The 23017-nt window shown below is 40.2% G+C and overlaps 2 long non-coding RNA genes and 4 other non-coding genes across 6 annotated transcripts in view; 5 read left to right on the top strand and 1 right to left on the bottom strand.

The window, feature by feature from the left end:
• Positions 1-22774, top strand: part of LOC129654815 (uncharacterized) — a 40135-nt gene extending 17361 nt beyond the window's left edge. Inside the window, exons 3-4 of the long non-coding RNA XR_008715598.1 lie at positions 18907-19044; positions 21315-22774. This is a non-coding gene — a long non-coding RNA (uncharacterized LOC129654815). The remainder of the gene's footprint in view (positions 1-18906; positions 19045-21314) is intronic.
• On the bottom strand, positions 10369-15931 carry LOC129654814 (uncharacterized). The gene is made up of 3 exons (XR_008715597.1): positions 14743-15931; positions 14142-14213; positions 10369-11749 (listed from the first exon to the last, which is right to left on the bottom strand). It is a non-coding gene; the product is annotated as an uncharacterized LOC129654814 (long non-coding RNA).
• On the top strand, positions 11601-11672 carry TRNAE-CUC (transfer RNA glutamic acid (anticodon CUC)). The gene has a single exon. It is a non-coding gene; the product is annotated as a tRNA-Glu (tRNA).
• Positions 14283-14354, top strand: TRNAG-UCC (transfer RNA glycine (anticodon UCC)). Its single transcript has one exon. It is a non-coding gene; the product is annotated as a tRNA-Gly (tRNA).
• TRNAH-GUG (transfer RNA histidin (anticodon GUG)) lies at positions 15164-15235 on the top strand. The gene has a single exon. It is a non-coding gene; the product is annotated as a tRNA-His (tRNA).
• TRNAK-CUU (transfer RNA lysine (anticodon CUU)) lies at positions 16258-16330 on the top strand. The gene has a single exon. It is a non-coding gene; the product is annotated as a tRNA-Lys (tRNA).
• Positions 22775-23017: the final 243 nt, after the last annotated feature.

Below are 23017 nucleotides of genomic sequence, written 5' to 3'. Positions count from 1 at the left end.
TTTCTTAGTACTTCCCAAGTGAAATTAACACAAGGACTGATTTCAAATAGTGTCACTAAGGCACATGCACTAATTTGCTCTACATTTAATTCAGAATCCAGAAGTCCACAGAGTACTCTTCTCTTTTTTATACATACAGATCTGAAAATTTTTTTCTCTCTACCACATACAGCCATATCACAAGGGTTTTTATTACAGAAATGTAAAATGACTCCACCCAACTATCCAAGTGATTTAAAAACAATAATTTGACTGTGACATCCCAAGTGGTATATACTTTTAAGGACAAAAAGAAGTGCAAAGATATTTTAAGTAGTCATTATTGGTGGTAAAATTGGTATTGTTATTCTGAAAGTATTCTAGGTGCTGTTGTCGTTCAGTTGCTAAGTTGTGTCTTACTCTTTGTGACCGCACGGACTGCAGACTGCCAGGCTTCCCTGTCCTTCAGTATCTCCTGGAGTTTGCTCAAATTCGTGTCCATTGAGTCGGTGTTGCTATCTAACCATCTCATCCTCTGCTGCTTACTTCTTTTGCCTTCAGTCTTTTCCCAGCATCAGGGTCTTTTCCAACAAGTCAGCTCTTCACATCAGGTGGCCAAAGTATTGGAGCTTCAGCTTCAGTATCAGACCTTCCAATGAACATTCAGAGTTGATTTCCTTTAGGATGGACTGGTTTGATTTCCTTGCAGTCCAGGGGACTTTTAAGAGCCTTCTCCAGCACCACAATTCGAAAGTATCAATTCTTCACTGCTCAGCCTTCTTTATGGTCCAGTTCTCACATCTGTACATGAATACTGGAAATACCATAGCTTTGACTATAGAGACTTTCATTGGCAAAATGATGTCTTTGCTTTTTAATACGCTGTCTAGGTTTGTCATATCTTTCCTTCCAGGGACCAAGCGTCTTTTAATTTCATGGCTGCAGTTACCGTCCACGGTGATTTTTAGAGCCCAAGAAAATAAAATCTGTCACTGCTTCCACTTTTTCCCCCTTCTATTCCACTATTTTCCACTATTTCCACTTTTTCCCCTTCTTTTCCCCCACTTTTTCATTTCCCATGATGTAATGGGACTGGATGCCATGATCTTAGTTTTTTGGATGCTGTGTTTTAAGCCAGCTTTTTCACTCTCCTCTTTCACCCTCATCAAGAGGCTCTTTAGTTCCTCTTTGCTTTCTGCCAGTGGTATCATCTCCATATGTGAGGTTGTTGATATTTCTCTGGGCAGTCTTGATTCCAGCTTGTGATTCATCCAACCCAGCATTTCGCATGATGTACTCTGCATAGAAGTTAAATATGCAGGGTGACATTACACAGCTTTGTTGTATTCTTTTCCCAGTTTTGAACCAGCCAGTTGTTTCATGTAAGGTTCTAACTGTTGCTTCTTGAGCTGCATACAGATTTTTCAGGACACAGGTAAGGTGGTCAGGTATTTCCTTCCCTTTAAGAATTTCCCACAGTTTGTTGTGATCCACATAAAGACTTTCATGTAGTCAATGAAGCAGAAGATTTTCTGGAATTCCTTTGCTTTCTCTATTATCCACTGAATGCTGACAATCTGATCTCTGGTTCCTCTGCCTTTTCTAAACTCAGCTTGTATATCTGAAAGTTTTCAATTCAAGTACTTCTGAAGCCTAGCTTGAAGGATTTTGAGCATAACCTTACTAGCATGCTAAATGAGTGCAATTGTCTGGTAGTTTGAACACTCTTTGGCACTGCCCTTCTTTGGGATTGGAATGAAAACTGACCTTTCCCAGTCCTGTGGCCACTGCTGAGTTTCTAAATTTGCTGACATATTGAGTATAGCACTTTACTAGCATCATCTTTTCAGATTTAAAATAGCTCAGCTGGAATTCCATCACCTCCACTGGCTATAACAAGAGAAATTAGAAAATATTTGTAATAGAATAAAAATGAAAAGAGAATTTGCAAGAATTTGTTGCACTTCCTTAGGCCCACTTGACTTCACACTCCAGGATGTCTGGCTGTAGGTGAGTGATCACACCATCATGGTAATGTGGGTCATTAAGACCTTTTTTGTATAGTTCTTCTGTGTATTCTTGCCACGTCTTCTTAATCTCTTCTGCCTCTGTTAGGTCCCTACTGTTTCTGTCTTTTATCATGCCCATCCTTGCATGAAATGTTTCTTTGATATCTCCAATTTTCTTGAAGAGATCTTACCCTTTTTATTGTTTTCCTCTACTTTGCATTGTTCATTTAAGAAGGTCTTCTTATCTTTCGTTCCTATCTCTGCAACTCTGCATTCAGTTGGGTATATCTTTCCCTTTCTCCCTTGCTTTTCCCTTCTCTTCTTTCCTCAGCTATTTGTAAAACCTCCTCAATCACTTAGCCTTCTTGTATTTCTTTTTCTTTGGGATGGTTTTGGTCACTGCCTCCTGTACAATGTCATGAGCCTCTGTCCATAGTTCTTCAGGCAGTCTGTCTTCCAGATCTAATCCCTTGAATCTGTCACCTCTACCATACAATCATAAGGGATTGGCCTTATGGCCTAGTAAGTTTTCCCTAGCTTCTTCAACTTAAGTCTGAATTTTGCAATAAGGAGCTAATGATCTGAGCCACAATCAGTTCCAAATCTTGTTTTTGCTGACTGTATAGAGCTTCTCCATCTCTGGCTGCAAAGAATACAATCAATTGGATTTCAGTATTGACCATCTGGCGATGTCCATGTGTAGAGTCATCTCTTGTGTTATTGGAAGGGGTATTTGGTATGACCACTGTATTCTCTTGACAAAACTCTGTTAAGCTTTGCCCTGCTTCATTTTGTACTCCAAGACCAAACTTGCCTATTATTCCAGGTATCTCTTGACTTCCTATTTTTACATTCCAATTCCCTATGATGAAGAGGACATCTTTTTTTGGTGTTAGTTCTAGAAGGTCTTGTAGGTCTTCATAGAACTGGTAAACTTCAGCTTCTTTGGCATCAGTGGTTGGGGCATAGACTTGGATTACTGTGATGTTGAATTGTTTGCCTTGGAAATAAACCGACATCATTTTGTCGTTTTTGAGATTGCACCCAAGTACTGCATTTCAGACTCTGTTGTTGACTATGAGAGCCACTCCATTTGTTCTAAGGGCTTTTTGCCCACAGTAGTAGATATAATGGTATCTGAATTAAATTCACCCATTCCTATACATTTTAGTTCACTGATTCCTAAGATGTTAATGTCCACTCTTGCCATCTCCTGCCTGACCATGTCCAATTTATGATGATTCATGGACCTAACATTCCAGGTTCCTATGCTATATTGTTCTTTGCAGCATCAAACTTTACTTTGACCACCAGACACATACACAACAGAGCACTGTTTCTGCTTTGGCCCAGTCTCTTCATTCTTTCTGGAGCTATTAGTAATTGCCCTCTGCTCTTTCCCAGTAACATATTGGACACCTTCATATCTTTTTGCCTTTTCATATTGTTCATGGTTCTCACAGCAAGAATACTGGAGTGGTTTGAGATTCCCTCCTCCAGTGGACCACATTTTGTCAGTGTCCACTATGACCCGTCTGTCTTGAGTGGCCCTGCACAGCATGGCCCATAGCTTCATTGAATTACGCAAGCCCCTTTGCTTCAACCAGGATGTGATCCTTAAGGATTGTGGGTATACTATTGGATAAAACAAATGGGTAATAATGTTAGTGTCTTTGTGAACCAGGATTTTTTTTTTAAGATTTACTTATTTATTTTTGGTTTTGGTGGGTCTTCATTGCTGCTCATAGACTTTAGTTGTGACTGGGGGCGGTGGGGCTGGGCTGCTCTTCCTGGCAGTGTGCAGGCTTCTTATTGCAGTGGCTTCTCTTGTTGCAGAACACAGGCTGTAGGCACATGGGCTTCAGTAGTTGCAGCTCCTGGGGCTCAGGGATTGTGGCTCATGGGCCCTAGAGCACTGGCTCAGTCGTTGTGGCACTTGGAGCTTAGTTCTTCTGTGGCATGTGGGAACTTCCCAGACCATGGATCAAACCTGTGACCCCTGCATTGGCAGGCAGATTCTCAACCACTAGACCACCAGGGAAGTCCCATAACCCAGGGTTTTTGATGTAGAATAGAGAGATGTAGGGGCTTCCCCAGGGGCTCAGCAGTAAAGAATCCACCTGCAATAAACTAGATGTGGGCTTGATCCCTGGGTCAAGAAGATCCCCTGGAGAAGGAAATGGCAACCCACTCCAGTACTCTTGCCTGGAGAATCCCATGGACAGAGGATCCTGGCTGCCTACAGCCCACATGGTCACAAAGAGTCAGACACGACTGAAGCGACTTAGCACACATGAGTTTAAATTTAAATTAAATATAAAGGCATTCATTTTTCATAGTTTGGGATGTTGCTGTTTTACTCATTTGGCACTATTATATAAAGATGTATTCTTTGTGCCACCTCACATTTAATGTTTTTATCAATTCCTGCAAAGGTGAAGAATGCAGTGTTTGCATTTCCCTGTATTAAGATGAGAGCTCCAAAAATAAAATGTTTCTAAAATCAAAGACTGCAAGTGAGCAAAAGATAGGTTTTCTTTTGTTGAACTGCTTAGGATGGTGGCCATATGAGATTACTTGGGATTAAGAATTTATAAATCAATAGTTCTTAATTTTTTTGGATCACAAACTCCTCTTGAAAATCTAATGACAGATATGAGCCCCATCCTCAGAGAATGCTCAAGTATGTCTGTGCTTTTCCTGTTCCAAGAGTATTTTATATTCTCTTTGAAGCAATTCTATTATGGCCATTGTGCGAGTATGCTAAATCCCTTCAGTCACATCCAACTCTTGGCGACCCTATAGACTGTAGCCGGCCAAGCTCCACTGTCCATGGGATTCTCCAGGCAAGAGTACTGGAGTGGGGTTGCCATTTCCTCCTCCAAGGGATCTTCCTGACCCAAGGATCAATCTGGCATCTTCTCCATTGCATGCAGATTCTTTACCACTGAGCCAGTGGGAAAGCCCCATTGTGGGGGTGGGTTGGGGGACGGTATGCATCGAGTGGTTCTAAAAAACTTACCCCAGTTGCTGAAGAATATCCACTATAGTATATGCCCTCACAGATTGTGTTTTATTTGGGTTTATATTAATTTCTATCTTGAGGTCTTATAGGGGAGAGAATTAACTAGTTGGATAGAAAATCCTGTCATGTTGCCATAAAGTGTTTTTATATTTCATGTTTCTTTTGTTGTATATGCAGTATCTGGATCACTAGCACACTTATTTATTTATTTTATGGTCCAGAGGCTCCTGATCTCCATGGAAACTGTGGATCTTCTAACATCTGAAAAAGGATTATTCTCTCAGTCATGAGGGTGGATTTGAGAATCTGAGACGGGTAGAGAGCAGAGGCAGTGAAAGTAATGAAAAAGGGATATTAGGGCTCAAAGCATACTGAGGTGTGTCAGAGGGGCCTTGAGTATAAAACTATGGGAGGGACAATTTTGTGTGTGTGTGTGTGGAACTGTCCTGCCCAGTGGAGTACATTTAGCATTCTTGTCTCCCCTCCCCTGTCAAGTGCCATCCCCAGTCAATGTAAAATTTTAAATGCCCCTACATGTTTCCAAAGGCCCCCCAGAAGGTGGCACCACTCTGGTTGAGGAATACTGCCAGATAGTATCAATCCTAGGTGGTCTCATACTACCATGACCTAAACTGGTTTAGCAGAAGTCTTTTCTCTATAGTGACTATCCTTGCTTTAGCAAGATACAGGACATTTCTATCAAAGGATCCCCTATGTAGCCACACTCACTTCCTTCCTATCTTCATCTCCACCTTAATATCTAGCAACAACCAATCTGATCTCCATTTCTATAAAAATGCTATATGAACAGGTTAGAGTATATAACCTTTGGGGATTAGCATTTATCACACAGCAGAATTCTCTGGAGATTCATCCAAGTTGTGTGTCTATCAATAGTTTGTTCCTTTTTATTGCTGAGTACTATTCCATGCTATAGATGTACCACAGTTTCTTTAACCATTCACTTGTTAAAGGACATCTGTGCTGTTTCCAGTTTTTGGCTTTTCATTAATAGATTTCCACATAGGTTTTTTTGTGTGAACATTAGTTTTTATTTCTCTGGGATAAATGCCCAGGAGTGTAAACACTGGATCATATAAAAATTGCATAGTTAGGGTTTTTCTGTAAATAAACTGGGTTTGTTTTTTTTTTTTTTGGTAAATAAACTGTTTTCCCCAGTGGTTGTACTGTTCTACATTCCCACAAGCAATGTATGACTGATCCAGTTTCTCTGCATTGTTCTCACCAGCATTTGAGATTGTCGTTTTAAATTTTAGCCATTCTGATAGGTATGTTGTGATATCTAGTTGTGGTTTTAATTTGTATTTCCCTAATGGCTAATGATGCTGAACATCCTTTCATGTGTTTATTTGCTATCTGTATATCCTCTTTGGGGAAATGTTCCATCATGTCTTTTGATCATTTTCTCATTGTCTTTTTTTTATGTACTATTGAGTTAGAATGTTCTTATATATTCTACACAATACATATTTTTTCCCAGTTAGCTTGTCTTTTTCATTCTCATAATAGTATCTTTTGCAGAGTAAACATTTTTACTTTTGATGACATCTTCTTATTCAACTTATCCTTTTACAGATTATGTTTTTGGTGTCAAATTTTTGTCTAGCCTAAGATCATGAAGAATTTCTCCTCTTTTTTTCTAAAATTTTATGCTTCACATTTAAACTGTTGATCCACTTTGGTGTTAGTTTTTGTATAAGGTATGAGACTTAGGTTGAAAGTTTTGTTTGCTCTTTATTTGTTTGCCTATGGATATCCAATTTCTTCAGCAATATATATTGAAAAAGCTATTCTTTCTCCATTGAATTGCTTTTTCACCTTTATAAAAAAAAAATAAACTGGCATATTTGTTTTGGTCTGCTGCTGAGTTCACTGTTCTGTTTCATTGATCTGATATTTATTTTTCTGCCAGTACCATACCATCTTTACTGTTGTAGCTTTTTAACAAACCTTGAAAATGGATGAGCTGATTCTTCCCACTTAATTCTTTTTCAAAACATGTTTTAGCTATTCTAGTTCCTTTGCCTTTCCATACAAATTTTATAATAATTCTATGTCTACAAAAAAATCTTGCTAGGATTTCCCTGTTACTAAGTTTTAGATTGTGACAAAATACATAAAACACAAAGTTCATAATTTTAACCATTTTAAAGTGTACATTTCTGTGGCATTTAGTACCTTCAAAATGTTACACAACCATCACCATTATCTAGTTCCAGAATGTTTTCTCACCCCAAAAGGAAGCCCTGTTCCCACTGTGAAGTCATTCCCCAACTTCTGGCAATGACTGATTGCTTTCTGTCTCTATGGACTGGTCCATTCTGGACATTTCATATAAATGAAATCATATGTGACCTTCTGTGTCTGGCTTATTCCATTTAGCATGTTTTAGAGGTTCATCAAAGTAGTAGCATGTCAGTACTTCATTCTTTCTTTTCTTAAAATGTCTAATATTTATTCATTTGACTGTGTCAGGTCCCAGCTGTGGCACACAGGGTCCTCGCTGCATCATGCAGATCTTTCATTGCAGTGCGCTGACTCTCTAGTTGTGGCACCAGGGCTTAGCAGCTGTGCAGCATGTGAGATCCCAGCTCCCCAACCAGCAATCAAACCCACCCACGTCCTCTGCATTGGAAGGCAGACTCTTAACCGCTGGACCACCAGGAAAGTCCCTTCATTCTTTCTAATGTCCAAATAGTATTCCATTGTATGTATATACTGCAGTTTGTTTATCCATTTATTCATCAGTGGACACTGGGGCTATTTCTACCTTTTGGCTATTGCTAGTATCATGCTGCTATGAGTGTGCATGTACAAGTATTTATTTGAGTACCGTCTCTCAGTTCTTTGGGATCTATACCAAGGAGAAAAATTACTGGATTGTATTCTATGTTTAACATATTGAGGAACTGCCAAACTGTGTTCCACAGCAGCTGCAACATTTTATATTCCTGCCATGAGTGGATTAAGGTTTCAATTTCACCTTATCCTCACCAACACTTGTTATTTTCCATTTTAAAAAATTATAGCCTTTCTGGAAAGTGTGAAGTGGTATCTTACTGTGATATATTTGCATTTCCATAATGACTAATTCCATTGAGCATATTTTCATATGCTTGCTGGTTATTTGAATATCTTCTTTGGAGAAATTAAATTCAAATCATTTGCTCATTTTTTGAGTTGTTTGTCTTTTTGTTGTTGAGTGGTAGCCTCTTCATTCTTAAAGAATATTTTTGCTGGATATAGGAATCTGGGTTGACAGTCTTCTTTCAGTGCTTGAAATAAATTGTGCCACTTCTTCTGGCCTCCGTGGTCTTTGAAGAGAAATCTGCTGTCATTCAAATTGCTTATCCCTTGTAGGCAAGGTGTCATTTTTCACCACTTTCAAGATTTTTTTCTTTTTTCAGTTTCCAGCAATTTGATGATGATATGTCTTTGCGTGAATTTGTTTGGGTTTATATTCTTTATAAAGAATATATATATTCTTTATATATCACAGATTCTTGAATCTGTAGGTTTGACTTTTGCTAAATTTGAGGAGTTACTTATTATTTCTTTTAGTACTTTTTTTAGTCCTGTTCTTTTTCTCTGCTCCTTCTGGGAATCTGATGACACAAATGTTAGATCTTTTGTTATAATCCCACAAGTACCTGTGACCCTGCTTTTTTTTTAATTCCATTTTCTCTGTTGTTCAGATGGAGTAATTCCTGTTTTTTTATCTTTCAGTTCACCAATTCTTTTCTCTGTCCCCTCCACTCTGCTGTTGAGCCCATCCATTGAGAGTTTTTGTTGTATTTTTTAGTTATAAAATTTCTGTTCAGTTTTTCTCTATATTTTCTATTTCTTTGCTTAAACTTTTCTTTGCTGGAACTTTCTAATTTTTCATTTGTTTCAAGCATGTTCACAATTGCTTGTTGAAATATTTTTATGATGATGGCCTTAAAATCTTTGTCAGATAATTCAGCCATCTCAATCATCTAGGTATTGTCTGTTTTCATTCAGTTCAAGATCTTTCTTATTGATATGATGAATGCTTTTTAATTAAAGCCTAAATGTTTGGGACCCTGGATCTTATTTAAACCTTCTGTTTCAGTTGGCTGCTTCTGATACTAATCAGGTAGAGGAAGTGGTGGGTGAAATGTCTTGTGAAAACCACATAGATGTAGAATTCTAGGTTCCCCATTTGGTCTCCATTAACACCTGAGGAGAGGGGTTCCTCATTACTGATGGGCAGGAGTAGGAGTTCCAGCTCCCCACATGGCCTTGTTATCAGCAAATGTTGGTGAAAGTACCATGAAAGTACCATGTTTCCTCTGATAACAATCCGGCAGGGAAGATGAGGAATACTTCCTTACAGGCCTGCTGAGAATGGTAATCGAGGTATCCCACTCAGTCTTTGCTGGTGTGGGTTGATGTGGGCCACAGTTCTTTCTGTAGCATTTGGCTGGAATAGAGCAGTTATTATCTAAAAGTTTTTTATTTTGCTAGGCTACCTCTTTCCCAGTCCTTTGACTAGAGAGAGCAGGCTTTTGTTGTTGTTATTGTTTTGGTTTTGTTTGGCTGCATCCATTGCATTTCCAGGTTGCCAGCTTCTTCAGCTCCAAGTCTGGGATATATGAGGCACTAAGAAAACCCAGGGAAATCATCACTGTGTGGTTCCTTGGGCTCTGAGGCCCCTTGCTAGTCTGCCTCTTTCTATTTTTCAGAGCCTCATATGTTTGTTCTATATGAAATGTCCAGGGTTTTTAGTGGTATTAGCAGAGAGAACAGAGGAAAGTACATCTGCTCAATCTCCTCCTATCTATTCACTTGTTTATTTGGTTTTCCTCTAGATTGTGAACTTTTTACATATATTTTTGTATCTTTAGTACCTACTCTGGCACATAATCTGTAAATGTTTGCAAAAAGGAAAAAAGAAAATAGAACATGAAATGAAGTAAATGAATTGCACTCCCCCTCATTCATCTTTAGATGTGTAGTGCCGGGAAGGAGGAGGCTTAATCCTATTCTGAATGATGAGATTTCTCCTGGTGCTTTGAGGTTGAGAAAGGAGGCTTGCTCCAAGCAAGAGCTAATACTGCAGTACTTCCCAGTTTTTCATGTTACTGAAAATTACCAGCAGGTGGCAGAATAACTGATGAAAGTAGACAGTTGACCAAAACATAAGGAGGCTGATTTCCTTTGTGACACAGAAAAATAAAATGGATTGCCTTGTACCCACCCTGGATACAATCCCAAAATGTTGCCCTGAGGGTTAGATTTTTTTTTTCAGCATTTGAATACAGGTAGCTGCCCAGTGGGAACAGAGATGGAGTAAAAGAAAGTGGGCTTTGTTGGGTTCCTTGGTGACATGACACCAGGATTACTTGGGTTTTGTGAAAATAAATGTCTAGTGTTTAGTTACTCTTCTCCCTAGAAAAGTGTGGATTGGATGACCAGAGGATTGACACTTTTCTTACACAACTCTTTAATATTGACACTTTGAAAGCAAAACGAAGCAATAAACTCCCCATAAACATCTGGCATCCTACCATTCATTTTTTCTGTCAGGTCCCGCTGATTTTTGCTTCAATTTTTTAGTTCTCTTTTTCACTTATTATCAGAAGTGTTTTCTGATCTTAAATTATGGAGGCTGTTTTTAAACTTTATATTTGAACTTATGTGCAGAGAATTAATCACAGTGCAGTCTTCTGACCAAAAAATGTCTGAAAGGAGACTTGATTGTCTCTTTCATTTTTGGTTTTCTCAAATTTTTATTTTGGAAAAATATCAAACGTACAAAAATAATAAAATTTCAATTACCCTTCACCAAGATTCATTGTTAACATTTTGCCATATTTGCTTTCTGTCTCCTATAAAGCTAATTTGCATACATTGAGGGGTATGGTTTTTAAGATTCCTTCAGTCTAGGTATGCACTCCAGTTTTCTTTTCTTTCTCCTCTCTCCCTCTCTTCCTTCTTCATATTTGAAATTTCTGAAGCTCCAAAAGTCTTCTCTTAGTCTCCCACAAGCGAATTATGCTCAGATCCTGCTGACAACCAACCACCCATGGGCTGAATCACTTGTACTTGTCTGTAATGTTCGCTTTGGTCAACAGAGTTTGGCCTAAATTCACAAGCGATTTAAAAGAAAAAAAAAAAAAAAAACTGCTATAGGACTTCTATATTCCTTAAGGAAAGATTCCTGGGAGAGCACAGCTAGGGGCTTTTACCTTTCCGCTGATCGCAGTTCAGGAAATACTGCAAACAGGGGAAGCTGAGAGTTTCCTATTAGTCTTTAGATCTTTTCTCCGGACATTTGTCTTTAATTTTGGAAACTGCAATCGTGTGCATACGATCCTCACTTAGCTCTGGGAGCCAAGCTAGGGTGTTCTTTTCAGGGTTTTCTACTTCAAGAAAAAAAAAAGTTTTTTATGAGGGAAAAGTAGTTTCGGGGTAGGGGGAGGGCCCAGTAGTGAAGAATCTCAAAATCTAGATAGCTGAAATAACACACATCATGGAATGGGTAAACAGAGACGCACATTGAATTAGCCTCATATATTTGTATCCGCAGCACTTTGCTATCGTCCCTGGTGGTCTAGTGGTTAGGATTCGGCGCTCTCACCGCCGCGGCCCGGGTTCGATTCCCGGTCAGGGAAATGTTCGTTTTCTCTCCTGAACACTTTTAATGATTAACTTCTTTTCTTTTACTCCGTTTCCCCATGGGTTACCTTAGCTGAAACACAGAATATACAGAATAACATAAAAAATGGCTTCTACCCGTTTTTGAAATACAAAATTCTACCCGTTTTTGAAATTCAAAATGAAATAATGCTCTATATACTGTTTTATTACAAACTACTTTTAAAGTTAATATATTTATAACACTTTTCAGTAGAAATAAATATACTTAAGGAAAATCATATTTCTTTCAATTTACTTAATTTCTGCAAAGGTAATATAGTCACATGGTTTAGGATTCAAATATGGAAAAGGGCATAACTATTAAACCTAATTTTCACCTCTGCCTTCTAGTTTTCTTCTAATAAGACAGTCAATAGTAAGTTTTGTAATTATACTGTAGTGTAAGTATACTATAAATATAAAAAAAATTTATTCTAAATGCAAGTACATGCATACATACTATATCTAAATACGTTCCTCTTTCTTACACACATGATAGCAATCCATGCACACTTTTCTGAACTTTGCCTTTTTCACTTAACATATATTTTTAAAAATAGTTCCAGATTACATATGAAGACCTTCCTCATAGTACAATACTATGTACTATGGTACATAGTATTCCATTGTATTGATACTCCATAATTAATGGAACCAGCTTCCTATTGATGACACTTAGCTACCGCTGCTGCTGTTGCTAAGTCGCTTCAGTCGTGTCCGACTCTGTACGACCCCATAGACGGCAGCCCACCAGGCTCCCCCGTCCCTGGGATTCTCCAGGCAAGAACACTGGAGTGGGTTGCCATTTCCTTCTCCAAGGCATGAAAGTGAAAAGTGAAAGTGAAGTTGCTCAGTCGTGTCTGACTCAGCGACCCCCATGGACTGCGGCCCACCAGGCTCTTCCGTCCATGGAATTTTCCAGGCAAGAGTGCTGGAGTGGGGTGCCATTGCCTTCTCCACTTAGGATGTTATTGTAATCTCTTGCGGCCATAAAAATAATCTTCTACATGTCATTTTGTCGTCATTAGTGGCTAAGTCGTGTCTGACTCTTGCGACCCCATGGACTGAGGCCTAACAGGCTCCTCTGTCCAAGGGATTCTCCAGGCAAGAAAACTGGAGTGAGTTGCCATTTCCTTCTCCAGTCATTTTGTACATGTGTAAAATAAATGTCCAAGAACTGAAATGCTGGTTCAAAAGATATGTGCATTTATGGATGGGTAGTGCCAATGGCACCCCACTCCAGTACTTTTGCCTGGAGAATCCCATGGACGGAGGAGCCTGGTAGGCTGCAGTCCATGGGGTCTCTAGAGTCGGACAGGACTGAGCGGCTTCACTTTCACTTTTCACTTTCATGCATTGGAGAAGGAAATGACAACCCACTCCAGTGTTCTTGCCTGGAGACTCCCAGGGATGGGAAGCCTGGTGGGCTGTCGTCTATGGGGTCGCACAGAGTCGGACACGACTAAAGCGACGCAGCAGCAGCAGCAGTGCCAATATGCCCTCCTTCGAGGTCCTATCAATTTATACTCCCACCAGCAATGTACAATATAAACATATATAAAAAAAAAAGCTCATGTGGGTTTTCATAAAAATGAATTTGATCAATTGTGTTTCTGGACTTTTAGGTTTTTGTCCTTAAAATTCTGGCTTTACAAATAACGCTTTAATGAACATCTGTGTGAATACATCTTTGTCTATCCTTGGATACTGCTTTCTGATAAATTCATAGAAGTGGGATTACCATTTCATATATTATATGGATTAAATAAATATAAGAACTGAAACAATTAAAAATAGTGGATAATTATCTTATTGGGCTGGAGAAGACTTTTTCAAGATAAAAACAAACATAGCAAAACTGACAGTTAAAACGACATAAAAACAGAAAACTGCCCATCTGAAATCCTATAAATAATATTAAAAGACAAATGGCAAACTAGCATGTCAGTAATATACATATAAAACAAATACTCAATAGAAAAAGTCAACCAAGTGTATGATTTAGTTCTCAAAACTAATACAAATAATTAGTAAAGTTTATGAAAAGTTATCAACTTCAGTAGTAGTACAGTAAATACAAGTTAAAATGAGACTCCAAATTTTTATGTTACACTTTCGTAAAAATAAAAAGATGATATCTAATTGACTAATGTAATTTGGTAATACACTTTGGGTGAGGTTGCGCCACACAGCAATTTGGCAATATGTATCCAAATCCTAAAAATGTAGCTTTTCAATGGCAACTTTACCTCTATGCCTTTGTGCTAAGGAAGCAGTCTGAAACGCTTAACAATATATGTACAGAGATAACACCCACATTAAGGCCTGAACTTGTCCGCTAGATTTCAGAGGCACGGTTCAAAAGACAATAAATAAACAAAATCGATTTTCCTTAAACCTCTGAAACAACTAAAAAACTACCACAAAATTTTTAATATACTTACAGAAGAAATCCTAGAGGTCTTCTTTTACTTTTCGTCCTTTGGATTTGTGTTGAATATTTCTCAACCTAAATCCTAAACAAGAAAGTCAGACCAAAATAATCAACTCGTCATAGGGAAATAAACCGGCTTTGCTTCCTGTATGCGTTGGTGGTATAGTGGTGAGCATAGCTGCCTTCCAAGCAGTTGACCCGGGTTCGATTCCCGGCCAACGCAGTGGCTCTCTTTTTATCTGCCCAAACCTTGCTTGTGAAGGCCAAACGGAGGGAGAAAGATCTTTTGACCACCCATTTGTCCTCAAACTCTAAGCCTTCAGGGAGATTCTAACGAGAGTAAAGCTCCAGTTTTCTTGCAGCTACCAAGCCAAGCCTATCTGCTGGGTTTGGCTTCTTGCTTCGCACCAGTTTACGATAATTGTCCTCTGGGGGGCCCTTAGGTAATGACTGAAAAGGAGGCTGATTTTATTTGTTTTTCTGAATACTCTGAGGCGACTTAGATTTACTGAAGTCAGCCCCAGAGTCCTTAGTTTCTGAGAGCGGGCGCCAAGGAACGGTGAGGGAAGCATGAAAAAAATAAAGGGACCTCAAAGCCTTTCGCAACTCACCAGCTCCGCTTCTCTTTCGGTTCCAACATTCAGGAAACAGAAATATCAGCTCCAGGGTACCAGGTGGAGGTGTAAATAGGCAAATGCTCTGGTTATCTAGGCCGAACGCCTTGAATATTTGAAGAGGAAAGAGAAGTGGTTTGAGGAAGGCGACTGGGGACGCGGTCCCCTGGCTGCATGCGACAGACCTCTCAGATCTCGACAGTGCGCCGCCGTCCAGCAGAGGGGGTGATATTGGTGCCGGCACCGCAGGATTCTCGGACCCAGATTCGGGTGTCAGACCTGGCTTCGAAGTTGTGAGTGGAAACATTTGGAATTTTCTGTGCGAATAGCGCCAATTAGGCAAAGAAAGCTACAGTAAGACAATCCTGTTTCAAAGGATATTAAATCCAGCCGCACTGCGCCGCCGCGAAAGTAGCACGCCGTGATCGTATAGTGGTTAGTACTCTGCGTTGTGGCCGCAGCAACCTCGGTTCGAATCCGAGTCACGGCATATGACTGTGGTTCGCGTCAGCAGTCTGTTTTTCGGAAACTTTTAGCGATTAAAAAAAAAAAGGTTTGTAATCAATCCTCTTTTGCTCAAGACTGCACCGCAGAATATGCAGTCTATGAATTAGACGAATAACTCACTCCGTGGAGCTCACTCTACAGCTCATCGACCTAGGCGAACCTGACCAGCCCCGGCAGAGGCACTTCAGGGCGATGTGCAGCGCCTCGGAGCTGCGAGAAAAGCCTGCCTTCACCTGAGCAGAGGAGACAGCTTTTCGCGGGTGACTCGGGAACTCAGCACCTCTTCCAGAAGTTGGAGAAATGAACGTTTCGGAGAGTGGAGTGAAATCTCCCGTAAGCGCCCAGGCCCGAGGCTCTGAATTCCATCCGACTTGAAATCTCAGTGGGGATTTTACACGTAATGAATATGGTCTTTTACTCAGGTCACACGAAGTTTAGTATTTAAAAACAAAATCGTGCCCCAAATGAATAGTGAATTGGACCTATTTTCCGAGAGCCGCGTCCGTCAGCTCCACCTCCACCTCACCCCTTGGTCCTTACGGTTGAACCGGGAAAAGGGTTTCGGACCCGGAAGGAAGCAGGAGGCTCAACACCAAGATTTCGCGAGAGCAGGTTCCCGCTCCCCTCCTAGTCCCTGCGGCAGTTTGCGCCTGTCATCCCCGTTCCCTCGCGCTTTTTCGCCTCCTTTTCAGTATTCCGGGTCCCAGACATCGGGTTCTCAAAGGAATTTGCTAACCAAAAGGTCTCAAAACCGGTATAAAAGGAATCTGAAGAAACCTCGGGGTTTCAGGATTCGTGATTCCTGGGTCCTCGGCAAGCCCCCTCGGCCTCTCGCAGTCCCGTCACTATCGAAGCGTCGAGTTGTTTGGTGGCAAAGGCTTCTAGTACATTTATAAAATCCCAGAGCCCGAGAATTCTTTCAAATTAAGTTGCGTATATCTTTGACCGTGAAGGTAGGCCTTAGAAAGAAACTATACTTCTGTAGGAAAGGCCGTTTGCACTGGAGCCCGGCTAGCTCAGTCGGTAGAGCATGAGACTCTTAATCTCAGGGTCGTGGGTTCGAGCCCCACGTTGGGCGGCTTAATTTTTTGTTTTTCCTACCTACCTTCGGTTTTATTAAATCTTCTTTTATTCGCTGCCAACTGAACCAGCAGCTTCTAAATAACTATTATTGTCACTGCTGTTTTAAACTTCAGTTAACTATTCCAGAAATCGCCTCTATTTGCCCAAATTTCAGCAAAAAGAGGAATCTGGGCTACCGATTCCAGCATCTCAGGTTGAGACCAGGGGTCCCTGATCCACGGCTCCCTGGAACCAGGTTCCTCCGAGGACCGAATCCGGGGCCCGCGGAGCTCGCCCTTTGTTCTGTTTCGACTTGCCCCACCTAGAAGACGTCTTAAGATAGGGGTCCCCAACCCTCGGGTCCGCTGCCTGTTACGAACCGGGCTGCACAGCAGGAGGTGAGCTTCATCGGCTGTTCCCCATCGCTCCCCATCCTTCGTATTACTCCCGAACACCATCCCCGCACCCCGCAACCCCTCACCCTCACCCCCACCCCAGCTGTGGAAAAACTGTCTTCTTGGTGTCAGGAACCTACTTCCTGGTGTCAAAAAGTTGGGGCCTGCACTGTCTTAGGACACGACCAAACGGAAACACTTTCGTTCTCTTTTAGTCAGTGGGAAATTTTGCATGAGGTTTTGAAGTGCCTTCTTAGGTAGTTAAAATGTTTGCCGTTAGGTGCTAAGCAAGTGCCTTTGCTTTCTGGGTTTTGAAACGTCTATCAGCCTCAAAGGACTGATCTCCAAAAGAACAAGAGGAGAGGGCCCAGGAGAAGACGCTGAGGAGGGACGCGGAAGAGCAAAGAAAGGGGGAAAGGATCGGGAGGCGCAAGGATGAAGGCCTGGAGCGGGGCAGATGGGTAGATTGCAGTGCTGTCGTTGGATGAATATATCCTGTCTCTCTGGAACGCTGCACGCAAGCTTTTTGAATTGGCTATTGATCGGTCATTTTGAGTTAACTATGGATCGAACTTTGCTCTACCCGGAAGGCTCGAAGTTGTTTACAATGTCCCTGTTAAATCTCCCATTCAGTGTTGTGATGGGTGGTGTGAGTAAAGTCCGTGTTTTCAAGGTGAGTGGAAGCCGACTTTGGCACCAGTCATCAGGCTTCTCGACCACAATGCGGAGATTCCCTCTTAATTCGTCATACAGATCTTCCCACTTCTTCAGAAGGATCATTGGCCAGTCCTACTTTTTTAAAAAAGTTTGTAAATGTTTAGACTCCATTATATATGGAACCATCTCCAAAATCATCAATACAGTAGCCAGTTCTCAAGGTGTTGTGTCAAGACAAGCACCACCAAAATCATCTGGAAACTTTTGAGAAATGCAAATCCTCAAGCCCTACCTCAGACCTACAGATTCAGAAACTCTTGAGGTGGGCCCAACAGACAGACTCACCAGGTGATTTGGATAAATGCTCAAGTTCAGGAACAGCTGTATTAGAGCAACTTCCTTTCCTATCAACCAAGATGTACCATGTTCTTGGGTAGGATACTCAACATCAGAAAGAACACCTCTCCTTAACCTGGTGTCTGAATTTAACAGTTTTCATTAAAATGTCAAGAAATTTTTAAAAAATTCCAACCAGATAACATAATCCTAAAGTTTAAATGGAAAAATAACAAGCAGTAACTGTCAGGGAAATTCTTTTTTAGAAAGAGGAATAAGGATGGACTAACCCTATGAAATATTAAAATGCCATAAATTATAATGATTAAAGTGATAAAATATCTTGTATGAATGAAACAGTAATCAATAGGACAGCATAAAGTCCAAAAATAGACCAAAATACATAAAAAATGTAATATAGTAGAAAGAGGGACTCGAATCAATAATTCTAATGAGCATTTTTTTAATAACTAGGTAGCTGTCTGAGAAAAAAATAATGGTCAATGAATATCATACCCTTTGTGTGTTCAGTCGCTTAGTCTTGTCAGACTCTTTGAGACCGCATGGACTGTAGCCTGCCAGGCTCCTCTGCCCATGGAACTCTCCAGGCAAGAATACTGGAGTGGGTTGCCGTGGCCCCCTCTAGGGGATCTTCCTGACCCAGGGATGGAAACCGCATCTCCTGCATTACAGGCAGAGTCTTTACCACTAAGCCACACCAAGGAAGCACAGTGACATCCTTTACATAAAAGTAAATTACAAATTGATCAAAGATTTAAAATAAAAATGAAAAGGAACATAAAATTCTTGTAGAAACATGAAAATTATTTTTTCTTGGTGTGTGTGTGGAAAAGGCTGTTCTAACTATGACACAAACTCAGTCCTGAGAGAAAATATTGATGAATTTCACTATATAAATGAATGGAATCTCCATAAGAAAAGTTGAAAGACAAATGACAATTTGGGGAAGTATTTGCAACTCATATTGTGTTAAAAACCCTCCATTTTGCGTTAATGCTTCAGTTTATCGACATCCTTCTCACAGGCCCCTTGTGAATGCACACACAAAAACAACTGAAACCCCTTGAAAAGCAACCCAACCAGGACTCTAACTTTCCCCTCCTCCCTCCACTTCCCTGTCTCCCTGCTTCTCCCTCCTCCTCTTTCCTTCCTCTCTTTCTCCATCTTGGGTTGCTTTCCTTAGATCCCACTCAGGACCCCAGTGAAGGCTGCAGCCCTTAGGCCCTGGCTCTCACTGCTCCCCACTTGTTCAACTGAACACCCTGCCGATTGCGCTTCTGTGTGGGCCTGCGCTTGCCAGCGGTGACCCCACTTGGGACCGGTGAGTATAATAACCTTCTCTTCTGGTTCTCCTCCCTTCCTGTGGCTGTACCAAATTTATCATACCATGCTGGACATCTACATTCTTAGAACACACATCATGTACAAAAGACTAATTTCCCTAATATTTACAGAACTATAAGCCAACAAGAAATAAACCAATAACCCAATAAAAATAGCAAACATATAAAGAATAGAAAATATAAAAGGCTTGCCCATATGAGAAGATACTTAACATTCAACATTGCTATTAACAAAAGTAGTGCAATTTAAAACTAAGTTGAAATAAATTTCAATATAGGAAATGGTAAATTTTTTGAAGTTTAATATGTTGGAGAGTGAATAAACATTGTTAACAAGAGGGTAAATTGGTACAAGTTCTACAGGGTGCTTTTTGAGCAATATAAAAAATTTTCACAAACTTTTTTTTTTACTTCAGCAATCCACATTTAGAAGTTTATCCTACAATATAGCTGTACAAGTGTGAAATTGTGTACAAAGTTATTCAAGAAACACTTTTTATTAACTAAAAAATTGGGAATTCTCTAAAGGTCCATCAGTTTGGGGGTGACTAAATAAATGGCAATACAACCACACAATTAAATATAGCTGTAGAAAAGAATGCGGAGAAGGCAATGGCACCCCACTCCAGTACTCTTGCCTGGAAAATCCCGTGGACGGAGGAGCCTGGTGGGCTGCGGTCCATGGGGTCACTACGAGTCGGACACGACTGAGCAACTTCACTTTCACTTTTCACTTTCCTGCATTGGAGAAGGAAATGGCAACCCATTCCAGTGTTCTTGCCTGGAGAATCCCAGGGACGGGGGAGCCTGGTGGGCTGCCATCTATGGGGTCGCACAGAGTCGGACACGACTGAAGAGACTTAGCAGCAGCAGCAGAAAACAATGAGAAAGCTCTTGAGAGAAGCCTTACAGAAATTGGTTATAATTCAATAATAAATACATGGAAAATTAAGCAAATGGAAAAGTAATGTAATTGTTACTGCCAAGGGAAAAATAAATTCAAAAAGTGATCACATTAAATTCTCTGTTAATGGTTTGTATAGTAAAAATGATAATCATTAATCTCTCAAAATTATGACATAAGCATATTGATATATTAGGGTTTCCCAGAGAAACAGAACCAATAGAAGATACACACATATGTATATAGAAATTTAGTTTGTATACAGAGATGTTATTGTGGAGGGTGGTAAATCTAAAACTCTTCAGGGTAGGCCAACAGGCTGGGGACCCAGGGAAGAATTGATGTTGTAACTCTCACCTGAAAACAGAATCTAGAGGCAGAATTCTTCCTTCCTTTGGGGATCTAAGTCTTTTTCTCTTAGGGCCTTCAGTGGCTTGGATGAGGCCTACTCACATTTTGGAGGGTAATCTGCTTTACTCAGAGTCTACTGACTTAAATGTTAATTTCATCTAAAAAATACCTTCAAAGGAACATCTGGATTAATATTTGACCCCAGTACCTGGGTACCGTGGCCTAGCCAGACTGACACATAAAATTAACCATCACAATTGGGAAAATGGAAAAGTGAAAAATGTATACGTGTGTGTAGTACTAAGTGTAGTGGGAGTATGTAAAGGAGAGATAAAGTGCCTAAAACTAGAAAATCAAGAATTAACAATATTTGTTTATAGAAACAAATTAATATCCAATCACTGATTAAGAGAATTTAAAGTAGTTACTTCTAGGGAGCAAGAAATGGCAGAGAGGTTCAGGGGACTGTTGGTTTTCATTACCAGGTTTGTAAGTGTTTGACTTTCTAAACTATGTGCATATATAAGCTTGCTAAACATAAATACTAAATAAAAAAGCTTTTCATATGTTGTAATGATTCAAGTATTTTACCAATTTGTTGTCTTTTGAATATTGTAGAGGAACAGTTCTGCTGTGGCACCCAAGTGACCTTCTATGTATTTGCACAGGCCACACAAGCGAAGACTTGAAGTGGAACTATTGTGAAACTTACCACAAGGCAAAGCACCTTGTGATTGTCCCCAAACAGGAGAGGATGGGAGGCCTGTGAAGAGCAGCCAGGAGACAGTTTCCATTCCCCTCCCTGTCTACCCTGGGACAGTTTTTCATTGCCTTGCAGCTTCTAATCACACTTAAGGCATTCTGCTTACCTCCTCACTCCTTCTCTGAGGACAGCTGCAGACTGTAAAACTCTTAGCTGCAGTCTAGAATTAACTCCTCAGTAACAGGGTATCCCACAACTTGCATTACAGTCACTGACCCCTTTTGTTTCAGTGACATCTTTTGGATGTTGGAGATGAGGAGTCATGAAGTCTATACCTTCAACTACTCTTCCTTTTGCTGTATATGTAAGTAATAAATTGTTTGAATCTAAAAGTGGCTTGTCATTGCAATGAGAAGGCCGTGCACCTCAACTAGAGAAAAGCCTGTGCAGCAAAAAAGACCAAGCACAGTCAAAAATAAAAAAAAATAATGACAATAATAATAAAAGTGACTTATATCTTTACAGGCTGAATCACCCAGGCCTTGGCTTTGCCAGATGTTGAGTGCTTCATTTACCTTTTTTTTTTTTTTTAAGCTACATATGTACATGTGAAAGTGGCTCAGATCTGTTCAACTCAGTCCATGGAATTCTCCAGGCCAGAATACTGAAGTTGGTATCCTTTCCCTTCTCCAGGGGATCTTCCTGTCCCAGGAATCGAATTGGGATCTCCTGCATTGCAGGCAGATTCTTTACCTACTGAGCTATCAGAGAAGCCCTTTTTTAGCTAAACAAATTCTTAAACCTTTCATGTAGGTAAAGGTATTGGGGTTTTTTTTCTTTCCCTAGGGATTTTGAGTTTTATGTCATTCTTAGAAAAAAAATTTCCCTACAAGACAGTAGAAGTTTTATTAGGGGTATTTTCTGAAGGAAGAAAGTTGTAATTGTTCTTCTGCTAATGAGCTGAACAGATGCAATGAGCTCTCAGATAACTTTGTGGCATATTCCCTGAGGCCCTCTGAATCCCAGACCTGCTGAGGAGTAAGAGGGTTTCCTGGGACCTCCCAACTCAGGATTCTTGGGCTCTAAGAAGGGGATGCAGTCACTAAATAGATGGTGCAACATCTTAGGGCCAGCTATAGTGAAGAGCAGTTACTAGGCCTGATTGGCCAAGGGGAGAGAGCTGTTTCTAGAACCTGGGAAAGCAATAGTTGTAGGTAAGGCTGTAACTATAGTATAGTGCCACCGAACAGTAACTGTCCTGGGGTGTGGCAAAGAACACAACTACTGCCAACCTGCAGGAAACAATTATCCTGACTTCATATTCCTCCCACCCTCCCCATTCCCAGTCAGTACATCCCATTGGCTGTAGCCAACAAGAAGCAGTGGGCAGAGTCTTTATGCACAGTTCAAGAAGACTCTTTCTGGGGTGTATAATAGGGTGGTTAATGATGAGAATATATCTGGAGGAACAAATGCATAATACCCAGCAAATACGGTCTTTCCATTCTTGAGATTAAAAATAAATAGTCCCATGTGCTCTCTCTCCTCCACCCACACTGCTTCCCCTGTTATTAACTTCTTGCACTGGTGTGGTACATTTGTTACAATTGATGAACCAATATTGATTCATTATTATTAATGTTAATGGTTTCCACTGGGTTCATGCTTTGTGTTGTACAGTTCTAGTCCTGAGATTTTTAATTGTGAAAGCATCTCATTAGCTGCATTTTGTATCAAATAGCTTTTTCAAAGAAGGTTTTTTTAATTTGCTGAATTCTTTCATTTATTTTAGAATATTTGTTTGTTGTTTTTAGACCTATATGATATCTGGACTGGAGATATGTATGTATGTATACTTTTAACTGGATGCTTTTCATGTCATAGCTAGATTCTCTTTTCCACAAAAATACTGGTAATGCAAATGAAATTTCAAAATGTAGAGGTTTTAGATTTTTTTTCTTTTCATTTTTGTTTGTTAAATTAATTATCTGTG

The sequence above is a fragment of the Bubalus kerabau genome, chromosome 6 (genome assembly GCF_029407905.1).
Source record: "Bubalus kerabau isolate K-KA32 ecotype Philippines breed swamp buffalo chromosome 6, PCC_UOA_SB_1v2, whole genome shotgun sequence".
Lineage (NCBI taxonomy): Eukaryota > Metazoa > Chordata > Mammalia > Artiodactyla > Bovidae > Bubalus > Bubalus kerabau.
This window is presented reverse-complemented; position numbering and strand designations above follow the sequence as displayed.